At 35.0% G+C, this 16,237-nt stretch overlaps 2 protein-coding genes across 12 annotated transcripts in view; one reads left to right on the forward strand and one right to left on the reverse strand.

Annotated features, from left to right (window-relative positions):
* Window positions 1-16,237, forward strand: part of LOC145255614 (pleckstrin homology domain-containing family H member 2-like) — a 1,732,783-nt gene that overhangs the window by 183,108 nt on the left and 1,533,438 nt on the right. For all 8 annotated transcript variants that reach the window (XR_013863868.1, XM_080114122.1, XM_080114121.1 and 5 more), the window contains exon 2: window positions 12,928-12,968. The gene's annotated coding sequence lies outside the window, so the exon portion shown is untranslated. The remainder of the gene's footprint in view (window positions 1-12,927; window positions 12,969-16,237) is intronic.
* The window catches only part of LOC145255616 (histone-lysine N-methyltransferase SETMAR-like), a 252,289-nt gene that overhangs the window by 106,492 nt on the left and 129,560 nt on the right, over window positions 1-16,237 (reverse strand). The window lies entirely within an intron of this gene.

Consider the following 16,237-nt stretch of genomic DNA (forward strand, 5'->3'; position numbering starts at 1 on the left):
CTATTGTTATTGTTAGTTTTAAAGCTATTTTGTATCGCTATCATAGAGTAAGTTTTATTTTGTGAATACAGTTGTTTGCTATTTCCCGCCTACAGTTTAATAGATTTTGAGGTTCTTTAAAGTACAGGATAGAAAATTTTTCATGGAGGCATAATTTACATGGGTCGTCTAAATGTCTGCATGTGGTAGCTTGTCTCATTATTTTCCATTCGACTACCGGCGAATGTCCGCTTTCTTTGAGTTCCCAGTATTTATTCGCTAGTGTTGTTTTTATACGGTGTTTTTTTCTTTTTGAATGTGCTTTTGTGGTCATAGTATCGGGTTTTGAAATCTAAGGAAGTCATGCCTATGTAATATTTCTTGTTATTCGGGTTTTCTTTCGAAAATATTGTTGCTTGATAAACTACGCTTTTTGTTAGACATTTATTTTGGACTGGGCAAAGTGTGCGGTGTCTACAATTGCATTTATCTTGTTCGTTATTAGTATTTTTATTTATGGTATGGTTATTCTTGTCCGGGGTTGGTTTGTTATTATTATTATTATTATTATTATTATTATTATTATTATTATTATTATTATTATTATTATTATTTCTGCTAGTGTTGGTTTTATTTCTGTCATGGTGTCTACTTTTTTATTGTTTATTTTGTTGTTGTTTACATTGTTTTCATTTAGTATTTTGTTATTATGTGCCTTAATTATCATCTCTAAATTTTCGCAACAACTGTAGTATCACTTCAAGGTATTTTTATTGAAGATTTTGTGTAAGGGGTTGGTTGCGGGAAAGTGTTTTTCAATAAGATCTAGAAATTTCTTGCCAAGTTTTGTTTTTAACATTTGATTGTATGGGGCCGTATACCAAATTATAGTTCTTTTTCTTCTGTTTTTAATTTTATTATAGTTGTTGGTGTTTTGTTGCTTATATTTGATATCGATATTTTTGTATCCACTATTTTTTATTATAATATTGCAGCTAAAAATGAATTAAATGATCCTAATTATGATATAATAAAATTATTAATTTTTATGTAAATTATAAAATTATTAATTCCATCTACTAACTAACTAACTAATGAATTAATTTTATTCAAACAATTTTCACTACATAAATATATGCAAATAATAGGGGGGAAATAAGTTGAATCCAGCGACTGACACCCTTTCTAACTCAACAATAAACAACAACATATGCAAATAATAAATAAAATATTTATCAATATTCAAATTTTATTTTTAGCTGCAATATTTTAAGTCTACAAAATTCTTATTTTTTACTTTACTAGAATATCTTGTTCTTTACTTTCCAGGTTGAATTTCTTCTCCTTTACTTTTCCAGGTTTAATAAAATCTTTAGAATATTACTTTTCATGCGCGCATTTTTTCATATAATATATATATATATATATATATATATATATATATATATATATATATATATATATATATATATAAATTTTTTCGCCGATATTTTTTGATTGACTAGCCATAATTTAAACATTCGCCACTTCTGGTTTGGCGATGGACGCAACAGCAAAGACGTTACGTTCTTTTTTTTTTCGCGTTCTTCTTCTCCTTCACGTTCGAGCCTGTCTGGCTGCCTACTACCACTTTTTTTCTCAACACACATCTCCAAACACCCGGACAACGCCGGGCACCCAAGCTAGGTTTTAGAAATCAGAAATAAGCAACCAGTTCTTTTGTTGTTTACCGTGAATTTGTAAAAAAAAAAAATAAATAATAATTAAGGAATACAAGTTTATTGATTGTTTGTGAAAGAAACTAATTTGTCCTTAGTCAATGTACGGAAAACCCTTCTATACTAAGCCAATTTGTATTTTTGCCTATTGCCAGAGTGCCCCTTTTTAAAACCGACCTTGTGTCACATTTTGCTTTTGTGAGAAAGCAAATAAATACCAAAAAGTTTCTCGATAATACATACGGCAATCAGTTTAATAAAACCTCAAAAATAAATAATTTTTAATATAAAAATTAGTTTAAATCAAGTGCCGTCTGTTTTTGTTTACATTTACGTCAGCTGTTTGTGCTTTACGATGAATACTCTGGAAATATCACCAAATAAAGAAATTTCTGAACCAGTTTCATAAAAGTTACACAGAAAGTTTAGGAGAAAGAACAGTTTAAATGATTAAGAGAAGAAAATAGACAGTGAAATTGTTAAGCTGATATGTTTTACAAGGGAATATCCACTTATCAAGGCCCGAAGGCCACTCGAGGATAAGATTTAATGAATGTAAGGTGGTCGGCGAGACAACAACTTAGCGATCGCTAGTGTTAGAAATTGGGTGGAATTTGATTATTTAAAGGGACGGCTCAGCAAAAATTTGTTTGCATTGAACTTGAAAACGACCATGTTGTAGTCAGCTGGAAAGCAGACCAGTGGAACAGAGTTCAACAAGCGGGCAGTTTTAGAAAAGAAGCGTTGCGATTTGATTTAGGCACAGATAGAGAGTTGAAGAGAAATTATTAATAGTGATTGTAGCTAGTGTTTTTTTTTGTGAAGGTTTGGCCGAGTGGGGCCATAGATTCAAGCTCAGATGAGCAGTTTTCATGAAAATAGCGATAGAGTAGAACCAGGCTCGCAACGTTTTTTCTGTGGTATTCCTGAGAAGACGTTTTAAAACAGCTCACAAAAATATTTAAAGGAATTTCTAAATCCGCATCGGTTTGTTATATTTTCGGTTTAAAATCGAGCGGGGCTCATTCTCATTGGTTTAAATTTGTGATTTCGCGATAACATGCGAAAACGTTTACTTGCTTTTGGAAGTGAAGAGCAAAGCGTATCCAAATGAATAGTAGAAAGAAGGAGGATAGGGATTCAAGCCAGTCGCCTTTTGGCGTTCGTCCGAATCGAATTGCATCAAAAGAATAGAATGGGAGAGAGATGAGAAAATAAATAAAGGCGATAAAAGAAATTGGAGAGAGAGAGAGAGAGAGAGAGAGAGAGAGAGAGAGAGAGAGAGAGAGAGAGAGAGAGAAATGAGTGAGCGTGTGTGTGAGAGAATGTTGGAAAAGAAGAGTGGAAAGAGGACCTTAAAGAGGGAATGAGAGTTGAGGAGAGAGAGAGAGAGAGAGAGAGAGAGAGAGAGAGAGAGAGAGAGAGGGGGGTATGTGTGAGAGAAAGCGAATTGGGAAAGAGTTCGAATCGCATAAAGAGAATAAAAGGGTTCCAGGTGAGCATTGTTTGAAGATAGCGATTTCAACCCTACACAAAGCCGGCTAGAGGCTTAGTTGACCAAAACATCGTGAGACGACAACTATGGAAGGCAGTAATTACTGAGGATAAAGTTAAGAGACTCGGCATTCCTATCCTGTCGCGGTTTACCACCTGACGAAGGCCAGAGGAATAGTTGGCCGAAACATCACGAAACAACAATTAGAAGATCAGGATAATAGTCCTCAAATAAATAAATACACAAATTACTCATCTCAAAAAGGATTCCAACAATAAGAATAAAAATGGCAAACATATAAGAAAAAGAAATAAGGCGTTAAAAGAAATTGCAACGTTATTCTCACATGTTAACACAGATCCACACGTTGTATGCAGAGACAGTCGCAAAAGAACAAAAGATGAAAGAAATTCGGTTCACTTTTTTTCCTAATTAAAATAAAAAGGCGTTTATTAACGGTACTTTCCAAACAACGCATTGCATCTTATTTTAAAAGTCTCTTAGTTCGCCATGTAGCTGACAAAATTCTGCCGTGTCGAACACATGTTTTAAAAGTCTCTCACGCCACCACGTGGTTACAGGCCCATCTCACGCCGACACGCCTTGCTGGTATTCTCACCACGTGGTGTCTTTTTTTTTCTCCGTTTTTTCTTTCCCTTCTCTTACCCCTCTGTGACGTCACATTAGGCACAAGCTTAGTTATTTGTATACGTCATGCGATACTTGCTGCTGCTGCTGCTAACGCGCGTCAGCGACCCTGTTAAAAAATTGGAGAGAGAAAATGTGTGTGTGGGGGGGACGTGTGTGTGTGAGAAAGAGAGTGTTGGGAAAGAAGAGCACAACAACCTTAAAGAGAGACTGAGAGCTAAATGCATGAAGATAGAGAGAAGATGAGAGAGAGGAAGGCTATATGTGTGTGTGTGTGAGAGAGAGAGAGAGAGAGAGAGAGAGAGAGAGAGAGAGAGAGAAAGAGAGAGAGAGAGCAGGGCATTGCATGTCTTGCTTCCTGGCAAAATGGCACTTCTCGTTTAAAGAAAACTACGCTAATACGGTAACACCTACTTTTCTACTAAGATTTATTTATTTTCTGTTGAGGCATAGAGGGTTGGGGCAATGGGCGTTAAAATGGCGGAATTAAACGCGGATGGATATTAATTAGTTGCGAAATTGTGTGAAATTAAGAAATTAGTTCGCGTCTTGTTTGGTACTAAGAGAAAAACATTGGAGGAATTTGTAAATTGGAGTGACTAAAGCAAACGAGGAGGAAGCGGAGGAACGAATGATGGCAAATTAGTTCTGAAACAAGAATGGGTGGGGGGAAGGAAGAAGAGGAGGAGGAGGAAGAAGAGGATAGAAAAGCGATGAGACAGAGAAAGAAAGAGAAGAAATTAAAAAAAAAGAAGGCGATATAATATAAATGTAGAACCTAATATATAAAAGGTACTATGCATGTCTATCAATCTGTCTGTCTCCATACTTTCAAACTCTATCTCCTCCGAAACTAAAAGTCGCTAAGCGACGCTAGGGGCCTCAAATGATTGAATTTTTTATGGACCGTTCTTTTATGGATCTTTAGCCAGTTGAAATAGTTTTTAAGGAGTTAAAATTGAAAAATCCCTTACACATTTTGTTGCATTCAGATTGGTTCATTTTAAATCGGTTCATATGCGTGTCACGTTGGTACAGTGGTAACGTCACCAGCTTTGAATGCTACAGTTTTGCTTTCGGTTTCGATTCCAGCTGATGGCACCCAAATACTTTTTTTTTTTTAACTTTTGAAATCACGACTCTATAATAATATATACGAAATCTGGAAAAAATTAAAATATCATATTTAAGCGTATTTTACGGTCGGATAAAGAGGGAGGGAGAGAAGGATTAAAAATAATAGAAGAGAGGCAATTATTGGGGGGAGAGAGAGAGAGAGAGAGAGAGAGAGAGAGAGAGAGAGAGAAAGTAGAAAATAGAAAGAAAGCAACAGAAACGGGATGGGGGGGGGGAGAAGCAAGAGAATTGGGATAAAAACTAGAAAACAATAGGAAAAGAGAAGTAATGAAGGATAGAGGCAGAGAGAGAAAAAAGGAATAAAGAGGAGGCAACCGAAGACAAAGAGAAAGAGATATTTAAAAAAAAAAAACAAAAAAAAAAAAAACGAGAGAGTAAAAAAGACGTAAAAAAAGAACAGAGATGAAGAAGCAGGAGATAAACTTTATTTTTTCCTTCTCTTCATCTTTTTTCGAATGAGAGAGAGACGGATTGGTTGGTTGCTTTTGTTTTACGGCATATCAACCCTTTTCGGGTTATTTAATGCCGAATCCAAAGATTGTGAAGAAAATTTTTTTAATAGAATATATTTGCTGTTTTCACGTCGGTTTCTATTTAACTAGGCACCGCCAAAACTGGGGGGGGGGAGGTCAGTACTTTTTGACGGACCGTCTTTTTAAAAATCTACCAAAAATCAGGTAATTATCCGATCAATACGAAATTTTCAGCGATTATTAGGAGAAGAATGAACTTTATAACAGTGTACTTATTTTTCATAAACGATATTTATATATATATATATATATTTTTTTGCTTACAAACCCCCCCTTGTTTTGAAGTGGGAACAAATATGCTTAAAATAATCATCTGAAACTGAAATCAACATATTGTGTTGTTGTAAGGGACAGAATTATAGATTCAAAAAAAAAAAAAAAAAAAAATTGTTTGCATACCTTATTTTGACGTCTGAATATCAGAACTTCGATTGTGTTTAATTATCCCGCTTTTGAGTTTTGAAGTGTGAAATTCGGTGAATATGTTAAGTAAAATAATTAATTTAAGTTAAGCAAAACAACAAAAAAATTTTTTTTAATATTTATACGAAAAAAGCTATTTTAAAATTTTTGATAAATAAATTAACAATTTTTTTTAGCGAGCCGAATAATGCATGACCATTATTAAACAGGGCATGCTTTGAATAATCGATATCAAAAAAAAAAAAATCGATAAATATTGTGCCCTTTGTGTTAAAAATAGCATCATTTTTTCGATCCCGTTTGAAAACGTTTGCCGCCTTTCGACTACGGGGGACCAAACGCGCTGAAATAATTTTTTTTATTCTGCTTTAAATTGCCCCCCCCCCCATTTTGGGGAGCCTGGCCCCCACACACATACACATTAAAAATCAAACGCATACAAATGGTCACCCATCTGGTACTGGCCAGCCTCAGCTTAATAATACATTGAAATTTTCGTCACTGAAAAATAAGTTTTTTTTGGCCTGTTTGGTCTTCCATAGTTTGCTTTTTATCAAACGAAAACGTAAACAGAGTCGATCTGAACTCTACGTCAACGCGAAATATCTGGTTACCTATATGAATAAGTGGAATTATTTGAAATTCAGGTACTTATATTATAATATTTTTGCATATTCTCTTAGAAAATCATCCTAAATCTTAGTTAGACAATAAATAAATTAATTAATTATTTCAAAACCCCTTTTTTTTAATATTTAAGTACGTTTTTTGTGCAAGACAAAAAATGTCAATTGTTAACTTTTTGGGAAAATTTAACATTTAAAATTTAATTAAAAATAGTAGAAAAAGTTTTACATTATTCTGTTTTCTATATGATAAAATTCAGGGTTTTATCTTTCTGGAAAAAAAAAGTTACTCAGAAATAATGGATTTTAATAAATGTAATTTCGTTTTAAAAAACAACAACAACTTGATTTTGCGGCCATTTTTGGCGGTGCCTATATTTAACCCATAGTTCGTACCCTAACAGGTACTACCACTCCGGGTCAAAGTGGACCTGGGAGCAATGGTAATTAAAGGGTGGCTCCACACTCCCCAAAGCCCACAAGCTGGGGCCTCACCACTGGATATAGTTTAAGGTCATATCCAGGACCCCCATTGAGGGACTTTTACCCTCTGCAGGGGGGGGGGGCAGTCGGCGTATTCTAATGCCCCACCGACAGGGCCCAGAGAGATGGGAGAAAGAAATGCGATAAAAATAGCAAATATAGATTCGATCGTATTTTTAAAAATTTTTTTAAATTATTTCATTCGATTTTTTTCTGTGATTTTTATTTACAAAAAAAAAAAAGGAAAAAAATATCCCATCGTCTTTGAAAACAGCAAAAAAATTCTATTAATTTAAACTTTTTTTAAGCTAAAAACGATTTCTAACTTGGTTTTGAGATGAAAACAAATCCTAAAAAAGATCCCCATCAGAAATGTTTACAACTGCAGTAAAAGTAATTGTTTTTGAATCTCAGTGTTTTCTTCTTCTTCTTCCGATGACTTTTCATCTTTCTCTTCGTTTCTTGTTCTTCATCTTCCTCATCTTATTCTTCATCTTCATCTTCTTCATTGTTATCTTATACTTTCTGTTTCTTCTTCATCCAACTGTCATTCTTCTGCGTTTCGTTTCCATTTCTTTCTCTGCCTCCCTCTTATTCTCCTTCCCCTTTTTTCTTTTTTTCTTTTTGTTTTGTAATCTTTTTTCTTTTCCTTTTCTTTCTCACTTCTTCTTTCTTATTCCCCTTTTTTTCTTTTCCTTTTCTTTCCTTCTTCTTCTTCTTCTTCTTCTATTTTTTCTTCTCATTCTTTTCCTTTGACTTTTTTATTCTCCATTTTCTCTTCCTTCTCCTCTTCCTCCTCCGCCTCCTCCATCTTCTAGTTTTTTCTCTTCCTATTGTTCTTTTTATTATTTTTTCTTTCTCTTTTTTATTCTCTACTTTTTCTCTCTCTCGTCGTCGTCGTCGTCGTCGTCGTTGTTGTTGTTGTTGTTGTTGTTGTTGTTCTTCTTCTTCTTCTTCTTCTTCTTCTTCTTCTTCTTCTTCTTCTTTCCTATCTTCTTCATGTACCTATTCTTATTTTCTTGATTTCATCCTTATTCCTATTTTTTTCTACTTTTTCTCTTCCCATTTTTTATTGTTTTCTTTTTTCTCTTTTTATTCTCTATCTTCTACTTCTTTTTCCTCCTTCTTTCTCCTTTCTTATTTTTTCTTCTACTTCTTGCACCTCTCTTTCTTCTACTTCTTGCTCGCTTCCTCTTCCTTTCTTGTTGCTGTTATTGTTATTATTATTATTGTTATTATTATTATTATTATTATTATTATTATTATTATTATTTTCTTTCTTTTTCCTCCTTATTTATATTCTTTTTCCTTCTTTTTCATATTTTCTTGTTTTCTTTTTTCTTCTCAATTTCTTTCTTTCTCCAATCCCAATTCCAATTCCAATTCCAATCTCAATAACTAATGACTTGTTGTTGTTATTAAAGTTTCTTAATCACCATTAAAATTTTCACCGGCATCAAATCAAATCTTGTTTTGTTTTCTATAAAACTTAATGATGAGGAAGGAAGGAAGGGGGGTGTAAAGTCCGAACGTGAAATGGAAATCACTCGTTTCATCACTTGTTTCAAAGCCAAAGAAGATTGACAATTACCAAACATGAAAGCTGCTTTCCGATTCCAAAGAGAAATTCCAAACCATTTCCTTTTTTTCTTTTCATTCATTTTTTTTTGCAACAATTTATAAGACAAAAATTAAACTTTAATACCAATAACAACCAATCAAAGCTTCCAGAACGAATAGCCTTGTGGTGCCAAGCTGAGACGGACTCCATCAGCCATCACGTTCGATTGCACATGAAAGCACTAGTGGGTCTGGAGAGTCCGGTTCAATTAATCAAGTTATACCAGAAATACAAAAAATAGTACTTGCTGTCACTTAGTCTTGACCCTCACCTTGCAATATCAAGTGGAGCTATCCAAGGAAAAGAAATGGCACCTTTCTGTACATTTTAATTTCATAAATAGAAATAAATAAATGTTCGATCATTTTCCATAATTTTTGGTACATATTAATATTTTTTATACCGAGTAAGTATATTTATTTATTTGTGGACTGTTATTCTCATCTTAATAGTTGTTGTTTCATGATGTTTCGGCCAACCATTCCTCTGGCCTTGGTCAGGTGATTAACCGTGATGAGGTAGGAATGTTGAGTCTCTTAACGTAGCTCGTCTAGCTGAAGCCACTGGCAAAGATTTTCACCACTCTTTGTCTGTGCCGAAGTCAGAACATGGATTCCATGATTCTTTCTTGGAGGTGCACGCCTGTGAGGCTCTCTTCCGTTTTCCTGTTTCCCACCTGACCACAACTTGGATGTCTTCAGGTTCAACATGGACAAGTTCCTGATGAACCGCCCCTTTAAGTAAGACACTTTATCAAATCTCCAATACTAACGATTACTATGATATTGTCCCATTGATTACTGTACAATAAGCTTTATCCCCGAGTGGCTTCCGAGCCTTTATAAGTAGTGACTTCCATGTAAAAAAAAAAAAATGTATCCTCAGTAATCACTGCCTTCCATAGTTGTTGTCATCTCACCACGTTTTGGCCAAGTAAGCCTCTGGTCGGCTTTGGGTAGGATTGAAACCGCTATCTTCAGACAATGTTACTCTGGAACTGTAGAGATTCAACGTCTCTATCCAATGCGCCACACACTATGGAACAACAACTATGGAAGGCAGTAATTACTGAGGATACAGTTAGAGAGACTCAGCATTCTTATCGCATCACGGTTAACCACCTGACGAAGGCCAGAGAAATAGTAGGTCGAAACGTCGTGAAACAACAACTATAAAGATAAGGATTACAGTCCGCAAATAAATAAATAAATATACAAATTACTTTTCTCAAAAGATTTAAAAAAAAAAAAAAATTATATACCGAGCAAGTGTTTCATAGAGTTTTACAGTCATTTTATTTTTATCTGACATATTTCACAGGTGCTCGTTTATGCAGGAGTGAAGCCTGTCTGTTTTACTAAGTTTTAAGTTGGTTGGTTGGTTGGTTGTTTTTGTTTTATGGCATATCAACCCTTTTCGGGTTATTTAATGCCGAATCCAAAGATTTTGAAGAAAAATTTTTTTAATAGAATATATTTGTTGTTTTCACGTCGGTTTCTATTTAACCCATAGTTCGGACCCTAACAGGTACTACCACTCCGGGTCAGAGTGGACCTGGGAGCAATGGTAATTAAAGGGTGGCTCCACACTCCCCAAAGCCCACAAGCTGGGGTTTCACCACTGGATATAGTTTAAGGTCATATCCAGGACCCCCATTGAGGGACTTTTACCCTCTGCATGCAGGGGGGCAGTCGGCGTATTCTAATGCCCCACCGACAGGGCCACTAAGTTTTAAGATTGAATGTATGGTTCCTGAGCAATGCCAGCTTCCTTTGATAGCAAAGGAATGACGATATAGAATGACATCTATAGCTCCACCCTGCCAAACGAGTGATCTAACGAGCATCGATGTGTTAACATGATGATGCTGATAAGCGATGTTGAGCCTGGACCGTACTAAAATGGGTGACCAGGTGCTGTATGTGCTCTGAAGCCTGTCTGGATACACTGCTTGAAATAATACAAGCCTCCCCCCCCCACCTCGATGACCCTGGAGGATTAAGGGACTCATCCACCACCATGCATCCAAAGGAGTAGGTAATGTCTGCTAGGATGATCTCATGACAATAGAACAGATGCTACACCATGACCACTCATCCCTAAATTGAGTATTGAAAGATAGTATATTAGTCTGAAAATGATACAGTGAACCAAGTATTCCAACCACTGCACAAGAACCCGTGGCGCAGTGGTTAGAGTACTTGCAAAAATTCTGTTGTATAGTGATATTCTCCTGAATGTTGAAGGTTCAATCCTCAGTGTGGGCGACAGTAAAAAGCAATTGCGAATTAATTAGGATTTCTCTTCAGTCCTGGCAGATGAAATAAGAGCATATTTTTTTTTTTTTTTACAAGGAAGTCATCACTTATCAAGGCCTGGAAGCCACTCGGGGATAAGGGTTATTGTGTGTACAGTACATTAGTGTTGGAGATTTGATGTCTTACTTAAGGAGGCGGTTCATGTGAAGTAAATAACGGGCTCCGTTCGAAATTTGGTGCAAATTCTCGAGTTTCACAGAAACATTTCTGAGTTTAACAGAAAAACTCTCGAGTTCAACACGACACGCCTGAAAAGAAGGTTGGAGGTTACATCGATCGGAACATTGTCAAGATGATTCAAAGAATCTAAACAATATAAATAAATTTATATTGTTATGCAAAAGTTTTAGTTTGGTTTACCGGTTTTGTGGTATATCAACCCTAAGGTCCTAAGTAATTTGCGATTCGAAGGTTGGAAGTTACATCGACTGAAACGCTGTGAAAATGACAAGATGAGAACAGTAGTTTGATGGATCCAAATGATACAAATAACCAATCTTCATCTAAAAAATTCAGAAATTAATCGGTTTCAGACAGATACCAAATCTCCATTGGTATTTTCTTATTCTCTATAGTCACAGCTTATCAAGGTGTGAAAACTACTCAAGGATAAAAGTTAATGGGTGTCAAGTGAGACAACACTGATGATCGGTGATGGGGGAAATTGAATGAGTTAATTTATTCTAGGAGACGGCTCATCAAGAACTTGTTATTGTTATAGTTAACTGGGAAGTATCGCTGCAGTACTGTGTTCCACAGACAAGCAGTTGCAGGGAAAAAAAGTTTTGCTTATGGAATTTTCGTTTAGATTTAGGCAATTACTGATTATGGTTGTAGCTAGTCGAGTGTTTGCCAGGAAAGGATGCTCTAAGCAAGTCCTGCCCGGATGTGGCAACAGTACTCCATTTTAGAATTATTTTGCTCTTAGACAGTAATAATGTAGATTCAGTTGCAGACAGACATATACCAAATCTCCATCTATAATATAAATCTCACCAGTCTGTTTAAATGTATGTATGTATGTATGTGTGCCTTTCTTTGATGGGGTAAACTTTGCAGGGCACAGATGTTCTGTTTGCTCTGTGGTCTGTAAATCGAGTGGAGGCCTAAAGCGTCATATGAGCGTCCACAGTAGAGCAGCACCAGTTTGCATCCCTCAATCTCAGTTTAAGTGTGACCTTTGCAACAGTCTGTATAAAAGCAGGGCTGGTCTGAAGAGCCACCTTCGTTCGCACAGAAAATAGGAATTGATGCATTCTTGATCACATCTCCACATGAATATATGTGTGTGTGTATAAGTGTACATATGTGTACATAATTATTATAAAAAAAAATAAGAAAAAAAAATATTTTCAAAAATACATGAAAATAATTGAGTAATCAACAATAAAGCAAGGGAAAGATGGTCTTCTTCTGTCAAGAAGTGACAATCACCATGTATGCCTAAAACTTTCAACAGAGGCGACGGATTTTCACGAGATTGGTATCGCTTTGAAGCTCAACCCTTCGGACAACAAATATCAAAAACTTGCCCCAAAACATTAATTCCTTTACCCACAACTGGCCACTTTTCTACAAGGAGGGGTCGCCTTTTTTCGCCTATATTTTTAAAAGTCATCCCCTCTTTTCGATTGACTAGCCTTAATTTAGACCTTCGCTACTTCCAGTTTGGTGATTGACGCAACGTCAAAGATGTCACTTTTTTTTCACATTCTTTTCCTCCTTCGTCGTATGGGTTCGAGCCTGCCTATCACTTTTTTTTTTGTTGTTGTTCAACACACACCTTCAAACAATCGGGCAATGCCGGCACGCAGGCTAGTTAGTAATAGAAGTACAATAGTACAATTAATAGAAGTAATAATATAGTTTCAGCTTCAGACAAACAGATACCAAATCTCCATTATTAATAGATATTTGAAAGACTAATTTTTTTTTTTTACTTTCAGATTTTAGGATTCTTTTTCGTTTGTGAAACTCTTCACTAAAAGTAAGTATTATTATTATTATTATTTTCATTTTTATTATTTTTATTATTATTATTGTTATTATTATTATTATTATTATTATTATTATTATCATTATTATTATTATTATTATTATTATTATCATTATTATTATATCAATCATCATCATCATTATTATTTAATTGTCATCCTGTCTCATGTTTGAGGTTAGACGTTTTGTGAATGACAATTTTCATTATTTCAGCTGTTTTGAAGACTTTCCAATCGGATTATATGCATCGTCATGCTGGACTTATTTTGGAATCCATTCTCTCTAAAGAACTATTTTGCATTTTGGATTAACTTTAGAGGATTTTCATGCAAGCTGAAATATTATGCGTGGTTTATTTTTATATATATATTTTACATATCCAACATTTTTTCACTTTTTTATTTGGCAATTTATAACTACAATACATTGCGGTTTCACTTATTGCCTTAACTAGCAGATTCTAGCAGTACTACAAATATAATTTGCTGATTTCTGTATGTCCTTTGATGAGAAGAATAATAAGAATAGCATCCTTTGAAACTAAATTGTTTTTAGAGTATTCAGTCGAACAATAAATTTTGATTGTAAAGTTCAACTTACAGTTTTAATTTTCTTTCTCTTATAAGAAGCTCTACTCTCTATTGCGTATTGAGCTTTTTTTATTCGGTTGGAATTAAATTTTCTATATATAAATACTGTTATTTATATTAGTTTGAAGTTTACCATTGCGTATATCAGGTAAACACTACATCCCTTTGTTTTCATTGATTAATATACATATGAGAGAGAAAGAAAGAGAGGCGACGACGATGATGATGAAACGCGTTTCAGTAGATGATTATATTTTAAAAACAATATATATGCCGCTCCCCATTTGGGGGTACCAATTTGTTAAAATGGAAAATTATTATTCCCAACTCGCATTTAGGTAAAAATACACTTTAGTATGAATAATTGATTCATTCAATTCGCAAAAACAAAACAAATAAATAACATCTATGTAAATCGCGATATATCCAAGCAGCCATTTGAGATAGCCTAGTGGTAGAAATAAGGAGGTGAGCAACGCTTTTTATGACTAGTTTTCATAGCAACCACGTCACTTCAGCGACTACTGTTGCTATTAATTCACTGCTGTCGCAGAAAGAGAAGTAACAATTGAAACAGAGTGCATGAAAGGGAAATAATTCGGGGATTTTATTGAAAGCAGACGAGTGCTGTACATTGTTATTACCTATGTCTTTCTGGGGGTAAAAAATAAAGAAAAAACAAGTGAATTTATTGAAAGCCTGGAAAAATCATGGATTACAATAGAAAAATGCGAGCATGAAAAGTAATATGGTTAAGCTTAAAGAATTTGGCCTTTTTTAAAAAGTAGTTTGGCTATCAAAAGCGTGTTTGGCCTTTTAAAGAAGGCCAAACACGCTTTTTGATAGCCAAACTATTTAAAAAAAGGCCAAACATGCTTTTTGATAGCCAAACTATTTTAAAAAAAAAGAGCCAGTTTCGCTATCAAAAAGCGTGTTTGGCCTTTTTCTAAGCATAACGTACTAAGAAGATTATCTCTGCTATTATATAAAAGGAACTTTGTGTGTGTATGAGAGAGAGAAAGAAAGAGAGAGAGAGAAAGAAAGAGGGAGAGAGAGAGTTCCCTATGGTCTCCGAAACGGCTGGATAGGTTTTTATGAAATTTCACATGAGGGTACATTATGTGACTGGCAGTGTTCTTAGATTTTGTGTCGGAATGCCTTTGATAAGTATTTGAAATAATCCGATGAAAGAAGAAACAGGCGATTTTAACCAAAATTAATATCTTACACAATTTAATATTACAAATGCATTTAGGAAGTTTTATTACCACACAAGCCAAATGGCCCAGCATATAAAGCAGGTTCTTTGATATGACAGGGGCGCGATCAAAATGAATGTCTCTGTTTAGAGCACAATTAAACCATGATACTTGACTTTTTCATTTTAAACTTAAATTCAAGCCATTATCACTGCACAAGCAGTAAGGCCAGGCATATAAAATCAACAGTAGATTTTTTTATATAATAAGGGCGCGTTCGAAATGAATGTTGCTGTTTCGAGCACAATCGAAGCATGATACTTGACTTTTGCATTTTAAACTTTAATTCAAGGCATTATTTATAAAATAATTTTATAAAAACAACAGTAGGTTCTCTACAGTGCAATGTAGACTACAATATATTGTGAACTTAATTACTGCGAGAAGCACGTGAAGCTTCCTCCAAGTGCATCACGATGGGTCTTCAATTAGAACAGGCAATCAATCGATTTGATGTAAAAATGAGCGCTTTCATCGATTTCAGTGACAACAAAAATATGGGAGTGTAAAACATTCGATGGTCATCATTCAATCACGGACAACATCGGGTCACCCTACTTGTCTATTATATAAAGGGCAAGTGTGTGTGTACTTTTTTTATGTGGGAGTCACCAAAGCCCGAAACCCATTCGAGGATAAGGGCTAATGGATGTAAGGTGGCAGTTTAGCAATCAATAATGGTGTAGATTGGGTAGAATTTGGATTATTTAAGGGGACGACTCAACAAGAACTTGTTTACATTAGACTTGAAGGCCACTATATTGTAATCGACCGGGAAGCAGACTAGTGGAACAGTGTTTCACAGGCGGGCAGTTTTAGGAAAGAAGCTTTGTTCGTGGAATCTGCGTTTAGATTTAGGCACAGATGGAGAGTGGGGAATGTTGTTGATGGTGGTTGTAGCTTGTTGAGTGTTTGTTTTTGTGAAACTAAAATACATTTTCTTGGCTTTCAGACTAGAATCAAAGAGTTGTATCTGTTTTGTCATCTATCGGAGGAGAGGACATCCTTCTTAACTAAGGAGGGGGAAGTGAAGAGGATGGTAAAAGTGGGGAAGAGAAGCGGGAAGTGTGGTGGTGGTGGTGTTTTCTTTTTTTTTTTAATCTATGACTCCGGACAACGCCCGGTAGGCATGCTATTTGTAAGATGAATTTTTCGAAAATCCGAAAAGCTTTTATACACGTCAACTAATCAAGGTCATATGGTCCAGTTAAAATACGAAATAATAATAGATAACCTTTTAGAGTTTTTTTTTTTTTTTGCTTCTCAGCTAAATCTCTCACGCAACAATAAAACCCTGAGAAAAATGCCTTTCAGTTTTAGGTCGTGTATTTAAAAGGTTGAATTGAAAAGACTGGGTCTTCCCATTAAAATAGAAAAAAACTTGTACTTTAGAAACCAGGTACAAAATGACG

Source organism: Euprymna scolopes, chromosome 31 (assembly GCF_053919585.1).
Source record: "Euprymna scolopes isolate OS-2025 chromosome 31, ASM5391958v1, whole genome shotgun sequence".
NCBI lineage: Eukaryota > Metazoa > Mollusca > Cephalopoda > Sepiida > Sepiolidae > Euprymna > Euprymna scolopes.